Source organism: Pipistrellus kuhlii, unplaced genomic scaffold (assembly GCF_014108245.1).
Source record: "Pipistrellus kuhlii isolate mPipKuh1 unplaced genomic scaffold, mPipKuh1.p scaffold_m20_p_39, whole genome shotgun sequence".
NCBI lineage: Eukaryota > Metazoa > Chordata > Mammalia > Chiroptera > Vespertilionidae > Pipistrellus > Pipistrellus kuhlii.
The window spans coordinates 1,769,414-1,794,037 of record NW_023425539.1 but is presented as its reverse complement, the minus strand read 5'-3'; the positions used below and the strand labels follow the sequence as shown (position 1 = coordinate 1,794,037).

General features: G+C 57.7%; 1 protein-coding gene across 4 annotated transcripts in view; it reads left to right on the top strand.

The window, feature by feature from the left end:
- Positions 1-3,584: 3,584 nt before the first annotated feature.
- The window catches only part of RPH3AL (rabphilin 3A like (without C2 domains)), an 89,244-nt gene continuing 68,204 nt past the window's right edge, over positions 3,585-24,624 (top strand). Inside the window, exon 1 of one of the 4 annotated variants that reach the window (XM_036408499.2) lies at positions 3,585-3,707. The gene's annotated coding sequence lies outside the window, so the exon portion shown is untranslated. Of the gene's footprint in view, positions 3,708-3,946; positions 4,046-16,785; positions 16,830-24,624 lie in introns of those variants that run through there. The other 3 variants (XM_036408494.2, XM_045571036.1, XM_036408495.2) reach the window with 3 other exon arrangements.

Below are 24,624 nucleotides of genomic sequence, written 5' to 3'. Positions count from 1 at the left end.
GTTCTATGTGTTTGCCTGTGTCTGTGTGTGTGTCATTACACAGAAACCCATAAAAGTAAGAGGAGGAGAAATGCAGAGGAGCTGGAAGGTCAGCGCCAGGGTGAGAGTGAGTGCATCCCCAGGCCTCAGAGCTGGAGGCGGTGTACTCTATGTGAACCGCGGATTTGGCTCCGAGCTAATTAGCAATCAAAACAGGAAAAAAATATTGTGTACACGGTTCACGGGGCCCATAATGAAAAGGAAGCCAGACGCCCAGCTTTTCCGGGCAATTAGACCGGGAGGAGATTTCTCGCCTGGGTGGTCACTGTGGGCCCGAGGGGGAAGGAAATATGTGGCACCGACGCCACCGCTGCTCCTGCTCCTCCTCCCTCTCCCACTCCCACTGCTGTACCCACTCCTGCTCCCGCTCCTGCTCCTGTTCCTCCTCCTCCTCCTGCTCCTCCCGCTCCCACTCCTGCTCCTCCTCTGCTCCTCCTCCCGCTCCTCCTCCTGCTCCTCCTCCCTCTCCCACTCCCACTGCTGTACCCACTCCTGCTCCTCCTCCCGCTCCTGCTCCTCCTGCTCCTGCTCCTCCTCCCGCTCCTGCTCCTCCTGCTCCTCCCGCTCCTGCTCCTCCTCCCGCTCCTGCTCCTCCTCCCGCTCCTGCTCCTCCTCCCGCTCCTGCTCCTCCTCCCGCTCCTGCTCCTCCTCCCGCTCCTGCTCCTCCTCCCGCTCCTGCTCCTCCTCCTGCTCCTGCTCCTCCTCCTGCTCCTGCTCCTCCTCCTAATCCTGCTCCCACTCCCACTGCTGTACCCACTCCTGCTCCTCCCCCCGCTCCTCCTCCCACTCCCGCTCCTCCTGCTCCCGCTCCTCCTCCCGCTCCTCCTCCCGCTCCTCCTCCTGCTACTGCTCCTCCTCCTGCTCCTGCTCCCGCTCTCCTCCCGCTCCCCCTTCTCCTCCCACTCCCGCTCCCACTCCTGCTCCTCCTCCTCCTGCTTCTGCTCCTGCTCCTCTTCCCCCTGTTCCTGCTCCTCCTCCTCTTCCTCCTCCTCCTCTTTCTCCTCCTCCTTCTGCTCCTGCTCCTGCTGCTCCTGTTCCTCCTCCTCCTCCTGCTGCTCCTCCTCCTGTTGCCAATCCTCCTCCTCCTCCTCCTCCTCCTCCTGTTCCTCCTCCTCCTCTTGCTCCTTTGGTGGACCCACTGATCATGCACAACTGGTTCCCACAAGGCCCAGGGGGCCACGCAGTCCCAGCGTGGTGGGCCGGGCAGCCATGGCCGTGATTTGGAGCCGGCACGCAGGACGAAGCCCACTTGCCTTTTCCACACTGGAGGGTGGGGAGTGGGGAGGGGGCCCTATTGGGGCTCATGGGCAGAGCCCCCTCTGCAGGGTGACATCGGCAGAATGTCCTGCGGACTGTCGGAGGTGTGTGTGCTGGGACCCCCACCCCCCCAGGGCCAGTGGAGGGACCTCTCGGGTGAGGAGGGCGGTGAGCTTGTCTGCAGAGGAGGGGACCACTGGGGGTTCTGACTCCTCCCAGCCACCCGCTCGCACACAGACACTGAGCCTGTTACCTGCCCAGAAGGGTGCCTGGCCCAGTCTGCCCAGCTCTCTGACCCCCGTTTTACTTGACTTCCTCAGCGCGGCCCTCCCCGACTCTCCCTCCACATCGGAACTCCCAGGTCCTGTCTCTCCCCCGCCCCCGCCCGCTCCTCCCCCTGCAGCCTGCACCACAGCCTGTGCTGACGCAGTTCCTCATGTCTGTTTGGTGAGCGTTCCCCCCAAGACGTGGGTTCGGGGGGCGGGGACGGCGCCCGGCGTGCTCCTCGTCGTGTCCTCGGTCCTCGCCCGGCGTCCAGCACGTCAGAGGCGCGCAGGGCCTATTTGTGGAATGAATGAATGAATGAATGAACGAATGAATGGGAGAATGAACAGAGCGTGAAGATGGAGCAGATGCAGACTGCCCAGTAGAAGATAAAGACATGAACAAAACATAAGGTGGCAAATGCTCAGTGCCCGAGGGAGGGGACAGGGGCTGCTCCAGAGGGAAGGGGAGCCCAGCACCCTTTGTGGGTCTGGAAGGGAGAGGTGGGGGTGAGGGACATCTGGGGGCGGGGATAGGGGGTGGGTTAGGGCTCAGGAGAGGCAGCAGCGAGATGGGCTGGCGGTGAGAGGAGGCAGCATTGTTGGGGTGCTCTCAGGGCTGTGCCGGGTGCAGGAGCAGCTGCAGCAGGAAAGGTGGAGCTTGGCCGGGGCTGGGTTTGGGCTGCGGAGGGAGAGGCAGCAGATTTTTGATGGGGCAGGGATGGGGTGAGGGCCCCCGGCAGGCAGAGGAGAGCCGAGTGTGGCCCTGGAGGGTGGAGGCCGGCTGGGCAGAGCACCCTGCCTTTGCTCCCTGGATGTATTAAGTCGTTTGGCACCTACTTTCATGTTCAAACCCACTCTGGGAGTTTTGCCGGGAGAGTGATGGGATGGGAGCTGTTGCATCTGATTCCTGGACCCAGCTGTGGGGCCTCCCAGGAAGGGCCAGGGCCCGGCCAGCCCTGCCGGCAGCTCCTCGGCCCCTGCTCTCCTGAGGTCAGAGCGCGGCTCCGGGAGAAGGGCCAGCTGGCTCCCAGCTCACGGGGGTCTGTGGTGGCTGCTTTCCACAAGCTCAGAGATGACTTACGTCACGTCCTTCTCCTGGACACAGCCGGGATCACACACCTTTAGACACAGAAGCTTTTCTCCCAGGGACACTTCCCTGGAAGCCCAGTCTGTGCAGCAGACAAGAGCAGAGCGGCTCTGGGTTGGGTGGGAATACACCCACCCCCTTTATTCCTCCCTGGTCCACGCCAGCAGCCCCCAGAGAGGTGCATGACACCCCTTGGGCTCCTGGGAACCTAGTTTGAGGACCTCTTTGCCATGTTGCCGATCTGTCCCTCTCAGGAGCACCTGCTTTGGTTCTCCCTGGGGCATAGGCTGCCGGATGTGGTGGTGTGTGCTTGTTTGTTTTATCACTACAGCATTTTTTCTGTCGTTAGCTTGTTTACACTATGCAAATGTCCCCATGGGAGGCCTTGGCCTCTTCCTTCTCATTCTAGGCAGGTGCTGGGAGCAGTCCCCCCACGCCCCCCCCCCCCCACACCCTCTACTATGCACAGGCTCGCTTCATCATCCTTGTCCCCCTTGAGCTGCATTTGGGAGGTTCTACTTATGTCATTGGTCACATCATTCATGCCTCAGTTTACCTCCTTCCTGAGAGCCACACCTAACTAATCGGGTCGGTGTCCTGCCCACTGGGGCCTCAGGATGTCCGCTGGGAATAAATACTGCAAATACTGAGGAGACCTTTCACGCTGTGTACCCTAACCAAAAACCTTGGAGGTCTGCAATGTGGCCAGACTCAGGAAAATATCCCGAAAAGGAAGCAGCCGTCCCCAGCAGAGGCCTCCCTCCGCTAAGCAATGCCCGGGGCCGGTTCCTGAAGGAAGACGGTGCCGGCAGGGGCCGCGGCCTCCAGCACGTGGGCCGTGGCCGGCCTTGGCCCGGCTTCCGTCCTCCAGGGAGAGTCCAGGCCTTGGTTTGGCTCCAGCTGGACCTTCCCGGTGCGGCGCCACTTATTGACTTAAGTCCGGTGATTCAGATCCTCATCAGGGTCCCCCTGACGACTGGGCGCTGGGAGGGAGGCCCTCCCCCTCCCGTCGGGGGCACCGGCGGGGCAGGCCCGGGAGAGGCCCCCTTCTGCTCCCGGTAGGTGTTTTGGGGTCTCTGGCCCCGAGGGGGCAGGCAGGGGACTTGTGGTTCCTGGAGCCGGGGCCCCGTTCATACAGGGTTTCCCAGAACTTCGCTGGCTCCCGGGGAGGGTGTGTGTCTGCAGGGGAGAGCTGGTTAATGGTTGACCCGAGGCTTGCTTTTCCTGGCTGCGGGTCCTGCTGCTTCAGAGGAAGAGGCAGCAGGGGTCTGAGAAGATCTGGGGGCGTCCCGGCACTTCCTCGACAGCTGCTGCACTTCCTGGGGCGTGCTCCGAGAGACCCAGGGGTCAGGAGTTGGTTGGGGGGTAGTGCGCGGAGGGCATGGATAGTGTTTTGGTAAAAAGTTGGACGTCAGATGGGCGTAGGGGGGGGCGACAGAGAATGGGACCACGTTAATGTGACTGAGCAAGTTGGAATATTCTGCTGCACAAATATTTTTCTTGCGTGTCATGCTGTGTGTAGGCACCGGAAGAGGGGCTGCAGGATCTGTGCCCCGCAAGGGCTCTTTGGGGTCAACCAGAACAAAACCGTGACCAGTCCCCAGGTACCTGGGAGACAGGGCCAGGAGGAGGCAAAGATAAAGCAGATAAAGCGCAAGGCAGCATTTCTTAGACGGCGAGAAGAGTGGAAGCATATGACACAGAATGTTAAGTTTGCTACAAATAGGAGCATTGAAAACATTTCAATGACTGTGTTTATTTTCCTGTATATTTGAACATAACTTTTTAAAAATATTTTTATTGATTTTTTTTTTTTTAACTGAGAGAGGAAAGGAGATAGGGAATTAGAAACATCGATGAGAGAGAAATATTGATTCAGCTGCTCCTGCACACCCCCCACTGGGGACGTAACTGCAACCAAGGTGCATGCCCTTGACCGGAATCGAACCTGGGACCTTTCAGTCCGCAGACCGATGCTCTATCCACTGAGCCAAACTGGTTAGGGCTGAGCATAAGTTTTTTCTTCAATTTGCCTTCTGTCTATGGCAGATGATATGGTTTTCTATTTGTGGCAGAGGGATTCAGAGACCAGGAAAGGAGAGGGCTCATGAGAGAGTCCGGTAAGATCCACTGAGGTGGAGACGGGAGAGGTGAATTCACACTTACAGACTCAGAAATGTGTGTGCACAGCTGGGCATCATCCATTGTGGCTCCAGCCTGTGAGCCCTGTGGGGACTGACCGGAGGGTGGGGTTGGACTGTCTGTGGAAGACGGTGAATCTCAGGGTATGGACTCTGACCTTGATTCAGGGGCAGTGGGAGCCATGGAAGGCGCTGGAGGAGGGGAGTGGCATCTGAACTGACTCACTTGCTCGCAGTGGGTACCCAGGCTAGAAGCAGGATGACCATCAGGGGTCTAAGGAAAGGTATAAGAGGCCAAACGAGGGCCATGGCCGAGGATCAGCAGTCCAGCTCCCCAGTCCGTCTCCCACTGGCTCCAGCAGCAGCCTGAGACATTGGAGAGGGGCGGGTCTGTGGGCAAGAGCCAGGCTTTGGCCTCTGTGGGGAGGCGGTGGGAGCTGAGCAAGGGGGCAGTCAGAGGGGACTGGGCAGGAGGTGCCCATCTTTCCCAGCGGGACCGCTGGCCTCTTCCCCGTGGCTCCTGGCTCGGGTGGGATGTTCTGGGGGAAGTGGGTGGGTCAGCTGGAGGAAGCTGGTGTCTGGGCCGGAGCACAGCGTCCTGAGGAGGAGGAAGCACGCAGTTTCCTGCCCTCCAGTTTGACCCCGGCAGCCTGGCCGGGGGCCCAGGCCACGATTTCCCTCCCCCGAGGGCCTACACTCATTCAGGTCATCCCTTCTTCCCTCTGGTGCAGAGACGTTCGCCAGGGGTTCCGAGACGGGCTTGGTTTGAGAACCGGGGGCGGGTCTTTTGTTTTCCAGGTTTGTTTCCTCTGAGGGTCTCCTGTGTGCTCCGCGCGGAGCCTGGTGCTTTCACTCTGCTCTCAGAGTTCACCTTGGACACAGCCTGCGGAGGGGCGTCCTTACCCCCATTCCACCCGAGAGGAAGTAGGTTATGGAGGAGGTCCGTGCCCAGACCGTCCAGCTGGCATTAGCAGAGCCGGACTCCAGACTCCCCCGCTGGTGCTGTCTGTAGGAGGGAGACGGTAGCGTGGGAAAGCAAAGCTCTGTCGTTTTCCCCCCGTCGAGGTGTGGGGCTGCCCCGTGTGGGGTGCTGGGTGCCTCTGTGAAATGGGGTGCTGACAGCACCCAATCACGTTGTGGCGGGGGTTACAGGAGTTCAATGCAGGCAGGGTGCTGTCTGCGTGTCAGGGGCTGTTCCTGCTGGCATTGCCTCAGTTTTCCTGGAAGACACGGTGGGAGGGTGTCGGTTGGGCGGGACAGAGCATTGTTGTAATGGGGTGTATGGCACAGAATGGCGTCAGAGACCCATCGCCTGTGGGCTGGCTGTTTGGGGCCACGCTCCTGGCCCGATGGGGGGTGTTGGGGGATGAGCGTGTGTGGGGGAGGAATCTGTGTTCACGGCCCTCTGTCGCTGGCCTTCCTTAGAATCAAGGCGCGCTGTGCTGTTTCCATGGCCTGGTCTCACCGCCCGGAGTCGGTGCCAGGGAGCTTGGCGTCCTAATTGCCCGTGACCCCCGCTAGCTCTTCTCCGAGTTCCTTTCCGGCTCTGGACTCGGAGAGGCCTCTTCCTCTCTGGAGGTTTTTCCAGGAGGGCGCTCTTCCTGGAACGCCTGCCCAGTGCCGCCCAGGCCCGGCTCTTCCTGTTCGCCCTGCCCCGGCGCGTCTGCTTCTGGAAGCCCCCGGGCTGCCGCAGGGAGGAGCTTTATGCCCTGCGCTCCCTCTCTCTGTTCTCTGCAGGGTCCCGGCGTCTATAGAGCCAGCGTCTGGTTCACTCAGGACCCGTCCCGCTCACGTGCAGCCCTCACTGAGCGTACACACACAGAAAACTGGCAGCCTCTGCCCGGGACCTGACCGAGATGAACACGTCAGCAAAGAAATAAATGCACACGCTCCAATCATGACACATGCGATGGAGAAAAAGAACTGAGAGCTAGTGTTTGTTGACCTTTCGGTCTTCTGCACGAGGCTGTGTCCCCTGTGAGGGCCTCCCGCCTGTGCGCCTCTGGGTCCTGGGCATTCCAAGGCTAACAGTGCTGCTGCTGCTGACCAAAGTGGTAGTGACAGTGACAGTGATGGTGATGGTGGTGATGGTGACAGCGATGGTGATGACGACAGTGACAGTGATGGTGATGGTGGTGATGATGATGACAGTGACAGTGATGGTGAAGGTGGTGATGACAGTGGTGATGGTGACAGCAATGGTGATGACAGTGACAGTGATGGTGGTCGTGGTGGTGGTGATGGTGATGAAGACAGTGACAATAGTGGTAGTGATGGTGGCAGTGATAGTGGTGATGACAGTGGTGATGATGGTGATGACAATGGTGGTGGTGGTAGTGGTGGTGATGGTGATGGTGGTGGTGATGGTGATGATGACAATGACAATAGTGGTAGTGATGGTGGCGGTGGCGTTGGTGATGACGGTGGTGGTGATGGTGATGGTGATGATGGTGGTGGTGGTGCTGATGAGGACAATGACAATAGTAGTGGTGGTGGTAGTGATGGTGGCGGTGATGGTGGTGATGACGGTGGTGGTGATGGTGATGAGGACAATGACAGTGGTGGTGGTGGTGATGCTAATGATGACAATGACAATAGTGGTAGTGATGGTATGGTGATGACGGTGGTGGTGATGGTGATGAGGACAATGACAGTAGTGATGGTGGTGATGGTGATGGTAATGGTGGTGATGGTGATGGTGGTGATGATGACAATGACAGTGGTGGTGGTGGTGGTGGTGGCAGAGGTGGCAGACCTGCACTGCACAGTGTTACAGGTCCTGTGCTGGGTGTTACTCGCACCCTCTAAGTCAGGTTTTTCAGATTTGGCCCTTTGACCCTTTCAGCTGGGTCATTTCATGCTGTGGAGGCTGTACTGTGCATTATAGAATGCTTAGCAGCTTCTTGGCCTCTACCCACTGGGCTGTAGCCAGTCACTCCTTCCCCCAATGTCCCTGGGGGACAAAATCGCCCTAACTCAGAACCACTAATCGAATGTATTCTTCTCAGGAACCAACCGCTCATTTTACAGACGAGGCAGTGAAGCTTAGAGAAATAAGTGAAGCTGACCAGGTCACTGAACCACTCACTCACAGAGCCAGAATGCAAGCCCAGCTCCGTGACCCAGGGACAGACGGCAGCCACTGCCCTTCACTACTTGGCAGAGGAGAGAACTCATCAATTCTTGGTAGGGCTGTCTGGGTGCAGACAGGCTGGGGCCTGCTTGGTCAGCCCTGGCAGCCACTGCCGCACTCACTCGGAGCTGGCAAACACAGCGGCTGCTGCCCGTTCTCTGACTTGGTCTGAACCATAGTGCCAAAACGAATCCGCATGGAGACGTCTCCGCAGGCCCCGGCCTTTGCCACGCCAGGGCAGTCCCACTGCCGCCTGCTCCTTCAGGCAGCCCTGTGGCTGGCGGACACCTGTGGGCGAGGCTTTCTGCAAACGGGGCCTCCCAGGCTCGCTGCCCGTGTCTCCCACTGAGACTGTGACTCGGGGTTTGCGGGCTGAATGCCCAAAATGCCCATTTGAAGTTTGACTTATTTTATAACAATAATTTATTGTGAAAACATTTTAATAGGAAGCGAAGTGGAAGGAATTTCACAGTGAACACCTACCCACCCACCCCAGAGTCTGTGGTGAGCCTTTTGCTACAATCTGTTTCCCTTTTCTTGAGCCCAGGCCAGCGCGGTCTCTGGCGGGTGGTCAGCGAGCTCACCGTAACTTCTCCACGAGAGAGTAGAGCAGCCACCGTGGCCATGAGGCAGAGAAGGTCTTCGTTACCAGGGCGATGGGAGAGGCCAAGGGTCGTGAATGATCCTACTCACTCTCAATGCAAAACTAATAAAATAAGTCCTGAGGAGATTGGAAAGCTATTTAAAATGTCACCCAGTCCTTACCCACCCATGCCATCTTGAAGCACAGAAACAATTCAAATGCAGTACCTTCAAACAGCACGTCCTGTCGATGGCTGGACACCAAGAAGGCCCCGTTTGTGAACTTCTAAATTACTGTTCTTTCTTCTCATTTTGTGGCGCTCTCCCTGGTCTCAGAGATAAGCCAAGGCCCTGGCAGACACGCTCACCCCTTCCTCGGCACACCTGGGCCCTCCAGCCCAGATGCCATGGGTGCGGGGACCCCCGCCTCATCTTTCCCAGGTGGGAGTCAGCGGCTGCTTCCAGCAGGGAGAGGATGCTCCACCGGCCAGCACCTTCCTGTCAGCCACGCTCCACCACACAGCCCTCGGTGTCAGCGGCTCCAAACAATAGACACCCCTTCAACACAAAGACGTTTTGTACATGATGAGAACTCTTAAAAGCTTTTTATCTTTATTTTTTAAAAATATATTTTATTGATTTTTTTTACAGAGGGGAAGGGAGAGGGATAGAGAGTTAGAAACATCGATGAAAGAGAGAATCGTCGATCAGCTGCCTCCTGCACACCCCCCACTGGGGATGTGCCTGCAACCAAGGTACATGCCCTTGACCAGAATCGAACCTGGGACCTTTCAGTCTGCAGGCCAACGCTCTATCCACTGAGCCAAACCGGTTTCGGCAAGCTTTTTATTTTTAAATAATTTTAGATTTACTTGAAAGTTGCAAAAATGGTACAGAGCTCCTGTCCCCCTTCCCTTGCTTACCCTGTTAGCCCTTGGCAGGGCCACCTGGGGCCCAGACATGACACCGCTCCTCATCTTCTCATCTCTCGTGACCTTCACATTTTTTTTTGCAGAGAACTGGCCCGTTATGCTATAGCAGGTCCCTCTGTCCGGGTTTGCCTGGTATTTTCTCCTGGTTCGATTGCGGTTGGGCATTTCTGGTAAGAATCCCCTGGGAGTGGTGCTGTGTCCTTCTCAGAAGGTACGCCGTGTCCGTAGGCCGTGTCCCTGGTGATGGATGTGTCTTGGCCACTTGGCTAAGCTCGTGTCTGCTCGTTTCTCTCCTGCAGTGGTCTGTGTTTCCCTTTGCACGTAGTCAGTGTCTTGGGGAAGATGCTTGGGGACGGTGCATGTGTCCTGTTTCTCCTCACACTTCTGCCTACTCATTTTAGTATCCAGCCCCGGGTCTTGCCTGTGACAGTTACTACTGACGTGTTTGTGGGTGGTTGTTGTTGGTTTTTTTTTTTTTTACAGAGAGGAAGGGAGAGAGAGGGGGACTTAGAAACATCGATCAGCTGCCTCCGGCCCACCCCCTACTGGGGATGTGCCTGCAGCCAAGATACATACATGCTCTTGACCGGAATGAACCTGGGACCTTTCAGTCTGCAGGCTGACACTCTCTCCACTGAGCCAAACCGGTTTCGGCCCACTACTGGTGTGTTTTAACAGTGATTCTTCTGTCCCTTCATTCTTTCTGCGTTTATTATTCAGTGTAAGAGTGAGCTGCCCCTCTCCACTGCTCTCTTATGTATTCCGTTATCCTGTATAATGAGAGAGGAATATGCTAATTATCTGTTATGCCCTGAGGCGTAATGACAGGCTGTGTAAGGACTGGATCACGGATCTGCAGGAGGGTGGGGCAGCGGAACTATAAGCCAGCGATGGAGAGGTGCAGGAGGGGCAGGGCAGCAAACTATGAGAGGGGACGAGGTGGGAGGGAGAACTACCGGAGGGCAGGGTAGCGGGTGGAGAGCTACTGGAGGCGGCAGCGACCTACTGGCACAGGGATTTGTGTGCAAGGCGACTAGTTTGCATCATAAGGAGCCATAGATACTTACTTTTCTAATCTAGATTATAATCCAACACCGTAGCTATTTCTTCCCTTGCTCAAACTGTTCGAGATCCAGCCGCTGAGAGTTCAGTCTGAGTGTTTGTTGTGCAAGTTTTAACCCTCCCGGAAAAGCTGGCAGGTGGACAGTCCGGGGACTAAGCCTGTCGACCTTTCCCCCAGATCCGGCGATTCTTAGCATCTAATGTGTTTGCTTTCCTCCTCCCCCTCTCTCCCCTGCCCCTCTCCTGCCGTGTTCCCACCCGTGTGCCATCTGCTGTTGTTTTTTTAATGGAGGTTAATTTGCAGTTAATCTTTCCCTGTCATCAGGGGTTGGTGGTGCAATGTAGGTGGCCAACTCTCTGTCCCCTGGAGACGGTACCTGCTGCCCAGCCCAGACCCCAGGTTTGTTCTCCGTGGCGCGCCAGGGGTTTTCTTTGTTTTGTTTTTTTAGCAGTTTCTGGAGATGTCGCCCACAGGCCATCCACTTTACGTATACAACCCAGTGGTTTCCAGTAATGAGAGGTACAGCCATCGCCGAGGCCAGTTCTAGGACATTTCGTCACCACAGAGAGAAACCCCAGACCCTTCAGCTATTTATTGCCGGCCCTCCCTCCCAGCCAGCCCCAGACAGCCCCGATCTTCTCTCTGTCTCGCTCGATTTGCCTGCTCTGGGCATTTCATGGAAACGGAATCGTACGCGGTGGTTTTTTGCTACCGGCTTATTTTAGCATAAGGTTTTCAAGGTTCTTCCACGCTGTAGCATCCATCGGTCTTTCTCTCTTTTTTATGGCTGAATATATGGCACCATGTGGTCGGTCTTACCACCTTTTGTTTATCCGTGCATCAGCTGGTGGGCACTTGGGTTGTTCCCGCCTTTTGGCTACGGTGAGTTGTGCTGCTATGAACACTCGTGTGCAAGTTTTTGTTTGAACATTTGTTTTCAGTTCTTTTGGGAGTGGACTTGTTGGGTCGTAAGGCAATTCCATATTTAACATTTTGAGGAACTTCCAAACCGTTTTCCACAGTGTTCATTCACACCAGCAATAACGGGAGTTAGAACCCAACCCAGATCGAACCCAAAACCCGAAACCTAGGTACGTGTCCCGACCGGGATCAAGCCTGCCACCGCCTGGCAGACAGGCCCGCGCGCCAACCAACGGAGCCACCCGGCCGGGGCTCATTGTGTGTGTGTGTGTGTGTGTGTGTGTGTGTGTTGTTGTTGTTGTTGTTTCTGGCGTGTGTTTTTCTTTATGCTACAACATGTATTTAGCTGCCTATGCCACGGTCTGGCCATGGATGTGAGTGGCGGGCGATTCTTCACCGAGGAGCCCGGAGCAACCGTGACCCAGCCCCACGGCGAGACGCCTGCAGCCAGCCCCCGCCGTCCACCCGCGGGCGGTGGGATGGCGGCTGTGGGCGGTGAGGGCGGGATGGCGGCTGTGGGCGGTGAGGGCGGGATGGCGGCTGTGGGCGGTGAGGGCGGGATGGCGGCTGTGGGCGGTGAGGGCGGGATGGCGGCTGTGGGTGGTGAGGGCGGGATGGCAGCTGTGGGCGGTGAGGGCAGGATGGCGGCTGTGGGCGGTGAGCCTTGTGTGAGGACAGAGTTAAGTACCGACAAGGAGGTACGACCTATGCTCGGCTTTTCACAGAGGCGAGCACCGTCTGGGCTAGTTAAGGGGCCGTACAATGAAAGCTTGGCGAACGCCAGTCTGCTTGCCCCCCCCCCCCCCCCCCCGCCCCCCGGGGCCCTCAGTACACACCGAGGTGAGGACAGAGAAGAAACTGGGATGTGGCCGTGGTGCCCGACTTCTGTGTTCAGGATGGAGCTTTGGGCCCAGCTGGTTTGGTTCCATGGTTGGGGCATCCGTCTGCAGACGGAGACGAAAGGTTGAGGGTTCGATTTCGGTCAAAGGCATGTACCTCGTTTGCTGGCTGTGGAGGGGAGGGGGGCAGTCGGAGTGCATGAAAGAGGCAACCAGTTGATGTGTCTCTCTCACATCGGTGTTTCTCTCTCTCTCTGTCTCTCCCCCTTCTTCCCATTCTATCTAATAAATCAATGGAAAAAATATCATTGGGTGAAGATGAACAACAAGAGGCTGGGCTTTAGGTTATGAATTTTTTATGTACCATTTTCTGTAAGTGTGTTGTGTTTGTTTTCAGCGCAAATCGTTCTATTTGGAAAGCCATCCGTTATCTTTATAGATTCTTCATTAGCATCTAGAGACTTCCTGTAGGCTGCCAGGCTCAGGGCTTCACCAGCTTAAAGAGGAGCACAGATAGGTCCGCACAGAGTCTTGATTTGGCTCTTGAAAATATTGTTTGGCTCAGGATGAGAATAAACCGGGGACCTAGTGTATTCTTCCCACGGGCCTCTCCCTTTAGTTCCCTCAGTATCCCACGCCGGGGTAGCCATGCGAACACCTCAGTGCCTGCCTGCGTGAGCGCTCACGTCGGTGTTCAGCATCGCAGCTCCCTCAGGACCTGAAAGAGTTGCTCTCTTGAAGTTCCGTCCTTCAGAGTTCACCGCCTGCCCCCGGCGTTACCGTTCCTGTTCTCGGACTGCCGGTGGGGTACGTAGATGGGTATGAGCTCTCCCCAAAGGAAACTCGCGGGCAATCCTGTCCCCCGGTCGCTCACGCCGGTGCTGTGGTTGTGATGTGCGTGTCCCTGATGGCTAGCAGTGTCTAGCGTCTTCCCCCGTGCCTTTGGGCTTGTGTCTGTCCTCTTTAGAGAAGTGCCCACTCGTGTCCTTGGCCCGTTTTTAGTTGAGTTGTCTTGTTACTGTTGAGTTGTAAGAGTTTTAAAAAATATATTCTAGGTTCTAGACCTTGATCAGACATAGGATTTGCAAATATTTTTCCTCATTCTGCAATTGTATTTTCACCTTGATAATATTGTTTTGTGTAGTTTTAAGGTTGATGAAAGCCAGTTTATTTTTTCTTTGGTGCTTATGCTTATGCTTAAAAAAAAAAAAATATATATATATATATACACACACACACACACACACACATATATATATATATATATATATATATATATATATGTTTTTATTTTTTTATTTTTTTATTTTTTTATTTTTTTACAGAGAGAGTTAGAAACATTGATGAGCAAGAAACATCAATCAGCTGCCTCCTGCATACCCATTACTGGGAATGCGCCTGCAACCAAGGTACATGCCCTTGACCAGAATTGAACCTGGGACCCTTGAGTTCGCAAGCCAACACTTTATCCACTGGGCCAAACTGGTTAGGGCTGCTTATGCTTTTGTTGTTATAATCTAAGAAATCACTTTCAAATCTGAGTTCATAAAGATTTATCCTGCCCTGGCTGGTTTGGTTCAATGGATAGAGTGTCAGCCTGTGGACTGAAGAGTCCCGGGTTCAATTCCAGTCAAGGGCATGTGCCCGGATAATGGGCTTAATCCCCAATGGGGCGTGCAGGAGGCAGCCGATCAGTGATTCTCTCTCATCATTGATGCTTCTATCTCTCTTTCCCTCTCCCTTCCTCTCTGAAATCAATAAAAATATATATTTAAAAAAAAGATTTATCCTTATATTTTCTTCCAAGAGTTTTATGGTTTTAGCGCTTACATTTAGGTTTCTGAGAACTACGTTTTTTAGATGGCGCAATGTAAGGGTCGAAGGCCATTCTCTTGCCTGTGCCGACCCAGCTGTCACAGCACCGTTTGTTGGAAAGACTCCTTTTCCCGCCGGAGGGCCCTGGCCCCCTTGTTGGAAATCAGTTCCTCATAGACGTGCGGGTTTCGTTCTGGGCTCCCTGTTCTATCCCAGGGCCGTGTCCTGAGGACCACCGGGCACGGGGTTTGTCCCGCTCTCAGGAAGCAATAGGAGAGGTCAGGCGCATTCATAAGCCACGGAAACTGGGCCTGCTGGAGGCGGTGGAAAGTAAGCGTTTCTGAAGACGCGTCGGGCAGGGCGGAGGGTGTGGCGTGGGGGCGGTGGCAGAGCTGGGCGGCGGCCTCGGGAGGCGTGGGCGTGGGCGTGGGCTCGGACTCGGGGGAGGATGCCGAGTGTTTCGTGTGCTGGAGACACGTTGCCTCGGTGGGACAGAGCCTGCGGGCGGATGGCCACGAGCTCCAGGGGAGGACGTTGGCGTGACTTGCAAGTGTCTGAGCAGAGCTGGGCGTGGAGTGGCCCCTGGTGGCAGGGGAGCCCGGGTCCGGACGGGGAGCCCGGAGGCAGGGGAGCCACTTGGGATCACGGGTGGCTGAGGTCTGGGGAGCAGCTGGGTCAGGCAGTGGGAATGGTGGGGGGCAGGGGCTGTCCAGGGCCTGTGCCTTCCTGCCTGTCTGGTCTGTGGGCGTGGGGTGGGACGCAAACGGCACATGAGGCGGGCAGCGGAGGCCCCTGTCACCCTCGTCCTGGGCCTCGCACCGCTACTCCCAGCCGCTGCCCGCTCTGGGGACCCCGCGCCTGGCTGCCTGCTCTGCGGTCCCCCCGGGCTGCGCCAGCCCCGGTAACCCCGGGCCTTCTCAGAACTGCTGGTCGGCCAGTCCCCGCTCGCCTCAGCTTCTGGGAACTCGGGGCACACGCCTGCGTCCTGGGAGCACCCTGGTCCATGGCTTTCATCGGGCGCCAAGTGCTGAATGAAGCCCGGAGGGCGATAGCATGGGCCAGACTGAGTGCCAGGGGCCAGCGGGTGGCCTGCAGAGAGAGTTGGGTCTGAGCCCCTTCTCGGGAAGAGAGCAGGGGCATGCCACCCCCTTAGGATTGTGACGACTCAGGCGGTCAGCAGGGGGAGGCACCGGCAGGCAGGCAGCTTCCTGTCCAGCCAGCCCGGTTTGTAGCTCAGGGTGAGGCTGAGATGAGCCGCACCTGGGCGTCTCCATGCCTCTATCTAGGAGTGTCAGCAGCACACCACGGTGTTCCCACCGCCTGAGCCGGGTCTTCCACAGTCTCCGCTGCTTTTATATCGCCACACGGAGTGCAGCTACGTTGAAATAGTGTTTATGCTCACCACCACTTTTACATGACAGTAGCTATCAGACCCACTGCCCACAAGGCTGTGCGTGTAATGCTTCGGTGAAGAAGCACGCAGACTGCTAGATCCAACGTCTGCTTTTTGAAAGCACAATCTAAGAGCTCTAAGCCAATGTAATTGGTTTCCTCTAGAACCCGTTTGTGCATTAAAAACCGTTATTTTTGAGACAGTTTCCACAGGATTCACCAGACTGGCCAACGGTGGGGGGTTGGCAGCATGCAGAAAGGACAGGAGCTGGAATTAGAACATGCCTATGCAGACATGTTTAAAATTTTTTTTTAGCCGGGACTGGTTTGGCTCAATGGATAGAGCGTCGGCTTGGGGACTGAAAGATTCTGGGTTCGATTCCGGTCAAGGGCATGTACCTTGGTTGCGGGCATATCCCCAGTAGGGAGTGTGCAAGAGGCAGCTGATTGATGACTCTCTCTCATCAATGTTTCTAACTCTCTCTCTCCCTTCTTCTCTGTACAAAATCAATAAAATATATTTAAAAAAAATAAAAAATAATTTTTTAAATATATATATATATATATATATATATATATATATTTGATTTTGTACAGAGAGGAAGGGAGAGGGATAAAGAGCTAGAAACATTGAAATGAAAGAGAAACATTGATCAGCTGCCTCCTGCACACCTCCTAACGGGATATGCCTGCAACCAAGGTACATGCCCTTGACCAGAATCGAGCCTGGGACCCTTCAGTCTGCAGGCCGGCGCTCTATCCACTGAGCCAAACTGGTTTGGGCTGCAGGCATGTTTCAGTGTGTGAGCTCCCCCTCCCCTAAAAGCTTTGCACATGACGAGCAAACTGCTAGTGGCTCTGCTTGGCCTTTCCCCTCATCTTGTCTCCGGGGGTGACCCTCCTCTCTCAGGTCCCCTCCAACCATTGCCTGGGTCCGCAGCAGCCCTCAGTGTGGAGGTTCATGACGAGCACCCCGCTTGTCTGGGACTCAGCCTCTGCTCTGGAGCGGGAGTGTGCGGAGCGGCAGACAGCTGGTCTCCAGGCAGCGCGGCGCTTAACCTTGGAGCTGGAACAGAGGACCGTCTGTTTGTGTTTCCATGAACGCGGGGACAGCTGGCCCTCGGAGCGCAGGCTGGGTCAGCGGGGTTGCCTTGGCTACTGGCGTGGAGCAAACAGCCAGGGCCAGGGTCCTGCCCAGCTCGGCTGAAGCGGCGGCAGCAGGAGGAGGAAGTCCCTGGCAGAGCCCCACGGAGCCACCTGGGAGCCGGCGTGCGGTGGGGCCGGGCGGGCGCCGGGAAGCTGCTCCCGGGACCCGGAGGACTGGCCCGCGAGCACACCTGAGGATCGGGACGGCCCAGGCAGGTGAGAGGGTGGTCTTTTCCTTCCAGAGGCTTCTCGGCCCCATAGAGGGTATCTCTTAGGCAGCTCACAGGGGGGGATCGAAAACCAGATTTTTCTCAGCAAAAATCCTGTTTGCCTGGGACTCTATACACACACACACACACACACACATACACACGCACGCACGCACACACACATGTGCGCACACACAAACACACGCACACACGCACAGCACACATGGCAGCAGCTTGAGTGTCTGCAATGAAAGAAACAGTGTGAACCCCACTCACCAGGGCCTGGCGCCCCGGAGGACTGAGCCATTTTCTGAGCCGAGAATCCCTGGGGCCTGGACACCTGCTTCCCCCGAGGCCTGGCTTCCTCCAGTCACCTTCCTGTCAGGTCCTCGTTCCAGCTCCTGTCCTTTCTGCGCGCTGCCAATCCCGGCCTCCCCCACTGGCCAGTCTGGCGAATCCTGTGGAAACTGTCTCAAAAATAATGGTTTTAAATGCACAAACGGGTTCTAGAGGAAACCAATTATATTGGCTTAGAGCTCTTAGATTGTATTTTCAAAAAGCAGACGTTGGATCTAGCAGTCTGCCTGCTTCTTCACCGAAGCATTACACGCACAGCCTTGTGGGCAGTGGGTCTGATAACTACTGTCATGTAAAAGTGGTGGTGAGCATAAACACTATTTCAACGTAGCTGCACTCGGTGTGGCGATATAAAAGCAGCGGAGACTGTGGAAGACCCGGCTCAGGCGGTGGGAACACCGTGGTGTGCTGCTGACACTCCTGAATAGAGGCATGGACACGCCCAGGTGCGGGCTAATGAAGCGTAAAGAGATGGCTCCTTCCCATCCACGTCCACGGCTCGCCTGTTCGGACTCCCAGGACGAGCGATGGTCCTGTGTCCTCTCCCGGCACCCATCGCGGCAACTCCCTGTCTGCGGTCCAGACCCTGCCTGGTCCTCACCGCCCAGGGCCTCCGGGGGCCACTTTTATTTATTTATTTAAAAAAAATATATATATATATTATTGATTTTTCACAGAGAGGAAGAGAGAAGGATAGAGAGTTAGATAGAAACATCAATGGGAGAGAATCATCGATCGGCTGCCTCCTGCACACCCCCCAATGGGGATGTGCCCACAACCAAGGCACATGCCCTTGACCGGAATCAAACCTGGGAAAATACCATGGCCTGGGCGAGTCTATTTTGAAGAAGTGGCGTTAAAAGAAGTTTAAGTTTAAAAAACTTGGCTCTCAAAAGAAATGTCAATCGATGTCCTGTTGATATTTGGCTCTGTGGACGAGCGAGTTTGCCGACCACTGTCTTAATCCAACATGACCGGTGTCATTAGAAGAAGAGAGACCAGGGGGAAGACAGCCTCGGGAAGACAAGAGGCACAGGGAGGTGGGCGTGTGGAGGCGCAGAGGGAAGGAGGCCTGTGAAGGTGAAGACAGGTTGGCGTGATGCGGCCGTGAGCCGAAGATTGCCTGCAAACCCCGGCAGTGGGGTAGACACCGGGCAGATGGGAATGCCCCTGCCCCCACCCTCCCCCCACATCTTGGCCTCGGATTCCGGGCTCTAGAACTGTCCCAAGCCTCCCAGCTCAAGCCATTTACTAAGAGGCCTTAGGAAGCTAACCTGGGAGCACACTGGGCCCACCACCAGCCTGGGAGGCCTCCCTCCTTCCTCCATTCCCAGGCTGCCTTTTTTTTTTTTTTTTTTTTAATATGTTTTATTGATTTTTTACAGAGAGGGAGGGAGAGAGAGAGCTAGAAACGTCGATGAGAGAGAAACACTGATTAGCTGCCTCCCCCACACCCTCCTACTGGGGATGTGCCCTCAACCAATGTACATGCCCTTGACCGGAATTGAACCTGGGACCTTTCAGTCCGCAGGCCGATGCTCTATCCACTGAGCCAAACCGGTTGACTCTTGAGCGAGGAGTCTGGGTACCTTGCAGCCTCAGCTCTGTGACCGCCCAGCCTGGGGGCTTCTCCCTGCCCCGCCTCAGGCCGCTCAGAAACCGCAGAAGTAAGCTGTGCCTCCGGGACCGCAGGCAGAGCCCGGGGCCGTCCGAGGGGGAGTCTGGCGCCTGGAGGGAGGGGCAGCGGTATGCTCTGTCTCACCCCACCGGAGGCTCTGCGCAGGTCTCACCCTGAGAAAACGCTTCAGCTGGACAGAGAGACCGGGAGGGGTCCCGAGGACCGGGTGTGCTGGGTGAGGATGCACAGTTCTGGGGAGAAGGCCCCGCCGTGGTGAGTGAGGCCTCCTCACTGGGCACCTGGGGCGTCTCCTGGGGGCACAAAGGCAGCACCCCTCACCGGGCACGCGCCCGGGCACAGTGGGCACCCGGTGAACGCCTGTGGCAGGAAGGAGAGGGATGAGCCGCAGTGGCTGCTGCTTGTCCTGAGGGTCACGGCAGACGCTCGGCTCTGTGACTCGGCGGGATGTGCCCCGGGGCGGCCATTGGGGCGTCTGGGTTGGCTGCTCCTCCGAGGGCACAGACGGGAGGCTGCGGAGTCTGAGCCGGAACGAGGACAGGGCGGGTTGTCAAACCCTTGCTAACTCCTCCTCCGAGGGGGGTCGTGGGAAGCATTCACCCGTCACCCCAAACCCTGCTCCACGCGTGCATGGCCTCGGACTCTCCCCGCAGGAGTGTGCCCACAGAGCGTCTGCCCTCGGGGCCGCTTCCTGCACCCAGCCTCCCGTCACTTCCCAGGCCATCGCCATTTGCCATGCCCTGCCGGCGGTGCCGCTGGTGACCATTCCGCCGTGGGCGTCCCCCTAGATCCCCCGAGTTTCCGTTGGGGTGAACCGCCTCGCAGAGGCCGGTCACCGGGGAGACCTGCGTGGCCGGGGGAAGGCGGGGAAGAGGGCAGGTCGCACGGAAGGCCTTGGCGCTGCTCCCCGGCGGCCGTGAGCTCTGGAGGGGAGTGACTGGGAGCCGGACACCCGCCGCCGTGCGAGCCCGGGGACACCAGGGGGCATCCGAGGGCTGCAGTCTTCCCCGGGCGACGGGGCAGTGCCCCTCGGATATGAAGAGAAGGAAATGCCGGAGGAGCCCTGGCCGGTTTGGCTCAGTGGGTGGAGCATTGGCCCTCGGGCTAAAGGGTCCTGGGCTTGATTCCGGTCACGGGCAGGTACCTGGGTTGCAGGCTCGATTCCCAGCCCAGGTCGGGGTGTGCGCGGGAGGGAGGCAGCGGATTGAAGATTGACGTGTCTCTGGAAATCAGTGGGAAGATGTCCTCAGGTGAGGATTAACAAAAAGCAGAAGTGCTGGTGGGAGGCAATGGGTTGCTTTCCAATGGGAGCGGAGGGGGAGGAGCTGGAGGCGGTGAGGACGGTGCTGGGCTCTGGGTGACGACGGGGTGCGGGTAAGAAGTTCCCGGAGCAGGTCCGGGTCCAGGTGACTGGGGGGGCCGGGGGCGGGGTGAGTGGAGGGAGGAGGGGGGCGGGGGGGGGCGGGGGGGGGAGGGGGGCGGGGTGAGTGGAGGGAGGAGGGGGGCGTGGGGGAGTGGAGGGAGGGGGGGCGGGGTGAGCGGAGGGAGGAGGGGGGCGGGGGGAGTGGAGGGAGGAGGGGGGCGGGGGAGTGGAGGGAGGGGGGGCGGGGGGAGTGGAGGGAGGAGGGGGGCGGGGGGAGTGGAGGGAGGAGGGGGGCGGGGGAGTGGAGGGAGGGGGGGCGGGGGGGAGTGGAGGGAGGAGGGGGGCGGGGGGAGTGGAGGGAGGGGGCAGGGAGACTGGAAGGGCAGTTGGGCTTTTTCCTTTGGCCGTGGGAGCCGTGGGGGCTTCTGAGCATGGCCTGGCCCGGCCTCTCTGGCTGCCGGGAAGGGAGTGAGAGGAGCCACAGGAGGTCCAAAGGCCGATGGGGAAGCTGTTGCCACCGTCTGGGCGGGAGAGGGAGGAACCAAAACGGGCGGGGGGATGGGGGGGTGCTGTTAGGAGCCCCGCCTCCTGCACAATCAGCCCAGACCCCAGAGATGCTGCTCCCTGTGCTCCTCGGGGTTTCAGACGGCCTTCGGGCTCCCTGTCTGAGTCATTTGTCCTCCCGTTGCGGGCGGCAGGCAGGGACTGTGGAAGTGTTATCTTGCTGCTGTCATCGTGTTCCCGTGTCGTGGTAACCGAGCGGATGGCTGGGCTGTTGCTAGGGACCCCGGGAATATTAATCCCGGGTGCGGAGCCGCGGCTCTCACAGGTGTGGAGCCTCGGGAGGCACCGCGCGGTGGCAGGATTCTTTCTGTGCGTCCCCGCCTCTCCTCCCGCCTGTGGCCGCCCCTCCTCCCGCCCCGCGCCCCGCGCAGCCAGCGGCCTGCGATGGCAGCCTGGCCGTGCCCCCGCCACTCTCCCCGCCCACGCCCACGCCCAGGGCAGGCATGACCGCAGTCACTCAGCCTTCCCTGCAGAGGCGGGCCAGGCTCCGAGTGCCGCCCAGCGCGCTCTGCGGCCTCAGCTCGGCCTGGCCCTGGCACAGACCTCCTTTCCAGCCCCGCACGGGCCCCTGCGCGGCTCCCGGCCCTTCGCAGACACCTCTCCTCTGGCTCTGGCTCTGGCTCTGGCTCTGGCTCTGGCTCTGGCATGGGGTGGGAGTGGGGGTGGGTGGACTGAGTGTTGTTTTTAATTTTTATGTTATTGAATTTTTTTAATTTTTTTTTTTAATGGAGGAAGGGAGAGGGAGAGAGAAACATCAATGAGAAAGAATCATTGATCTTCTGCCTCCTACACACACACACATTCTCTCCCCCCTCCCCCCAGTGGGGATTGAGCCCGAGACCCAGGCACATGCTCTGACACAGGGAATCGAGCAGGTGACTTCTTGGTGGTGAGATGGGGCCACACGGGCGGCAGCAGAGGGGGTTTTTCTCGCCTCTTGGGTCTCTCTTGGCCTCCCCGTCTGGTCTCTGGGCCTTTGCACTGGTCACCCGTCTGAGCATCAAACTCTCAGCGGCTCTGAGGGGAGGCGTGGCCAGGTTCGGCGGTCAGCGCTGGGTTTTCTTTACCAGGTGCCGTCTGCGTGAGCTACAGTTGCCATGATAAGGCTGCATGGCCATCGCCCCCAATCCCGGAGGTTCACAGCGTTTGCCTTCTGCTCCTGAGTGTGCGGGCAGCTGCTGCCCTGGGCCGGCCGCACACTCCGTCCTCGGGCTCGCAGCTCAGAGGAGGCCTCCCCACCGGCCGGAGGCTGCTGTCCGCGCTCCGTCTCCAGCCTGTGCTGGTGGCCGGTGCACACGTCCCGCCCAGCCCTGCGCTTCCCTCCGTTCCGCCTCCTCTCCCGCCGTTCTCCGGTGCCAGCTCCTCTCTTCCCCGGGCAGCACGTCTGCCCCACACCCTGACTCAGTGGAAGTTCCCCAGAAATAAGAGGAAGGCTGCAGGAAAGGCCAGGTCTGAGGCGGAGAGACCGCCCCAGCCCGTGAGGGAAAGAGGAGCTGTCCTGGCTGGGACACTGCCTTTGGCCCGTCCGGCCGGAGGGGGGGCAGGGACCCTGGTGTGTGTGGTCCTTCCCTGAGGGCAGGTGGTTTTACATCTGAGAGGCTGCTTCCCCCCCTCCTCCCCACCCCCTGCTCTCCACCCCCACCCCGTGCTGAAGTGGCTGTGAGCTTTGAGGGCTGGGTGTCACTCAGCAGTGAGTGCCTGTTGGTAGCCACGTGGAGCCACAGGGTCTGCCCTCATTCCGTCCGCGCCGGAGACCGCCACCCTTTTTAGGGAAGAACATTGAGCCCGCCCGGCTGGTGTGGCTCAGCGGCTGAGCGCCGACCTATGAACCAGGAGGCCGAGGCTCCATTCCTGGTTGGGGCACAGGCCCGGGTGTGGCTCCATCCCCAGTGTGGGGAGTGCAGGAGGCAGCTCATCAGTGATTCTCTCTTGTCATTGGTGTTTCTCTCTCTCTCCCTCTACCATCCTCTCTAAAATCAATACATACACATACACATACACATACACATATACATATACATATACATATACATGTACATATATACATATACATGTACATATATATCCTACATATTAAAAGGCTAATATGTAAATCCACTGAATGGCAGAACAGCGGTCACTCTGACATGCACTGACCACCAGGGGGCAGATGCTCGGCACAGGAGCTGCCCCCGGCGGTCAGTGCGCTCCCACAGTGGGGGTGCCTCTCACCCAAAAGCCCTGAGCCGGACTCACGGCTGGCAAGCACCGTGGTGATGGCGGGAGCCTCTCCCAGTTCCCTGGCGGTGCTAAGGGTGCCCGACTGCCAGCTTAAGCCGTCAGCTGGACATCCCCCGAGGGCTCCCGGACTGTGAGAGGGCACAGGCCGGGGGAGGGACACCCCCTCCCAAGTGCACGAATTTCATGCACCAGGCCTCAAATATGAATATGAATATGAATATAAATTCAAATTTAAATTTAAATGAAGAACTGGGTCACTCAGGACTCTAAGGCCAGTGCTCCTGACTGGGTTCTGAGCCGACGAGTCTGTTACAGGAGAGAGGCCGTCTTTTAAGTAGCTCAGGTGTTTGTGGAGAGTCGTGATGGCCTCCTTAAACCAGCTTCTCGGAGACTCACAGAGAGGATCTTCCCTGCGAGCTCTGCCGGGGAATGCAGGATGCATGCTAAACAGAGGGGACACATCGCCGCCAGCAGACCTTTTGTCGTGAACAGTTGTTCACACTCCTTGGAGAGCCTGTGGCGGAGGGCACTCAGAGAGCTGTGAGCGTTCCTGCAGTAAAATCTCAAAAACGCCTGAAAAAAGTACACGTCCTGTCCCTCGTGGGAACTTATCCGGAGGAAATAAGCACCGATGGGCACAGAGACTTCTCTCCCAGGACTTCCGTTCTGGGGGGAGTAGATAGCAGGGCTGGAAATACTCTCTGTGCCTCCGAGCAGGAGGATGGTGAGACGCATCCAGAACACAGCTGCAACCGAGAACCATTTTTCAAGGACTTTTAATAATGTGAACATGTACGGTGCGATAAGAAAGCGGCAGCAGAGGATGTAATAAAAAGCGAATTTTTCTTAAAATCTATACGCAGAAACCTGAGCAGCGGGAGACCTGACATTAAGATGCTGGTCTCTGGGGTGGGGTGGGGGTGATGAATGATGCAGGCTGCTTTTCCTCCTCTGTGCTCAGTGCCAGGAGGCAGCCTCGGCGGCCGTGTGGCTGCAGCCGCGGAGGGCGGCTGTGCCCCCAGCACGTCCCGCGGCGACCGACACCCAGGGACGCGCGTTCTGACGGGAGGGAGACGGGACTCATCTCCCCGGACAAATGTTGGTTTTCCCGGATCGGCCTCGGAACGTTACCTGGGCTCTCGACCCTCCGCTCCCCAGGAGTTTTCTCGGGAAATCATCACAGGCTCCTGTTCCTCCTCCCCTTCTCCCCCGCACCCCCAATCCGGGCCCCAGTATGGTCCTCTGAGCCCCTGCTGTAGACACATCAGACACATCACACATATTACACACACCAGACACGCCATACATGACCACACGCCCCACACACCACCCACACACCACGCACCACACATACACAAACACGCACAGCATACAGAACCATTCCACACCACACCCACATCCCACACACCACACACCACACATCAGACACACACACCATACATGACCACCCCCCACATATATATACCCCACACGCATCACATACCACACATGTATACAGATAGCACACACATCACACACTATACAGCACACACGCCTCTTCCTCAGCCTCTTTCTGTCAGGCTGGAGGACTCTGCCAGGCCTGTGGGTGCACACGTGCCCGCCTCCCCCCTCCCCCCCTTAGAGGAGGACAGCTCTACGCCGCCTCGCCCGCTGACCCGCTGC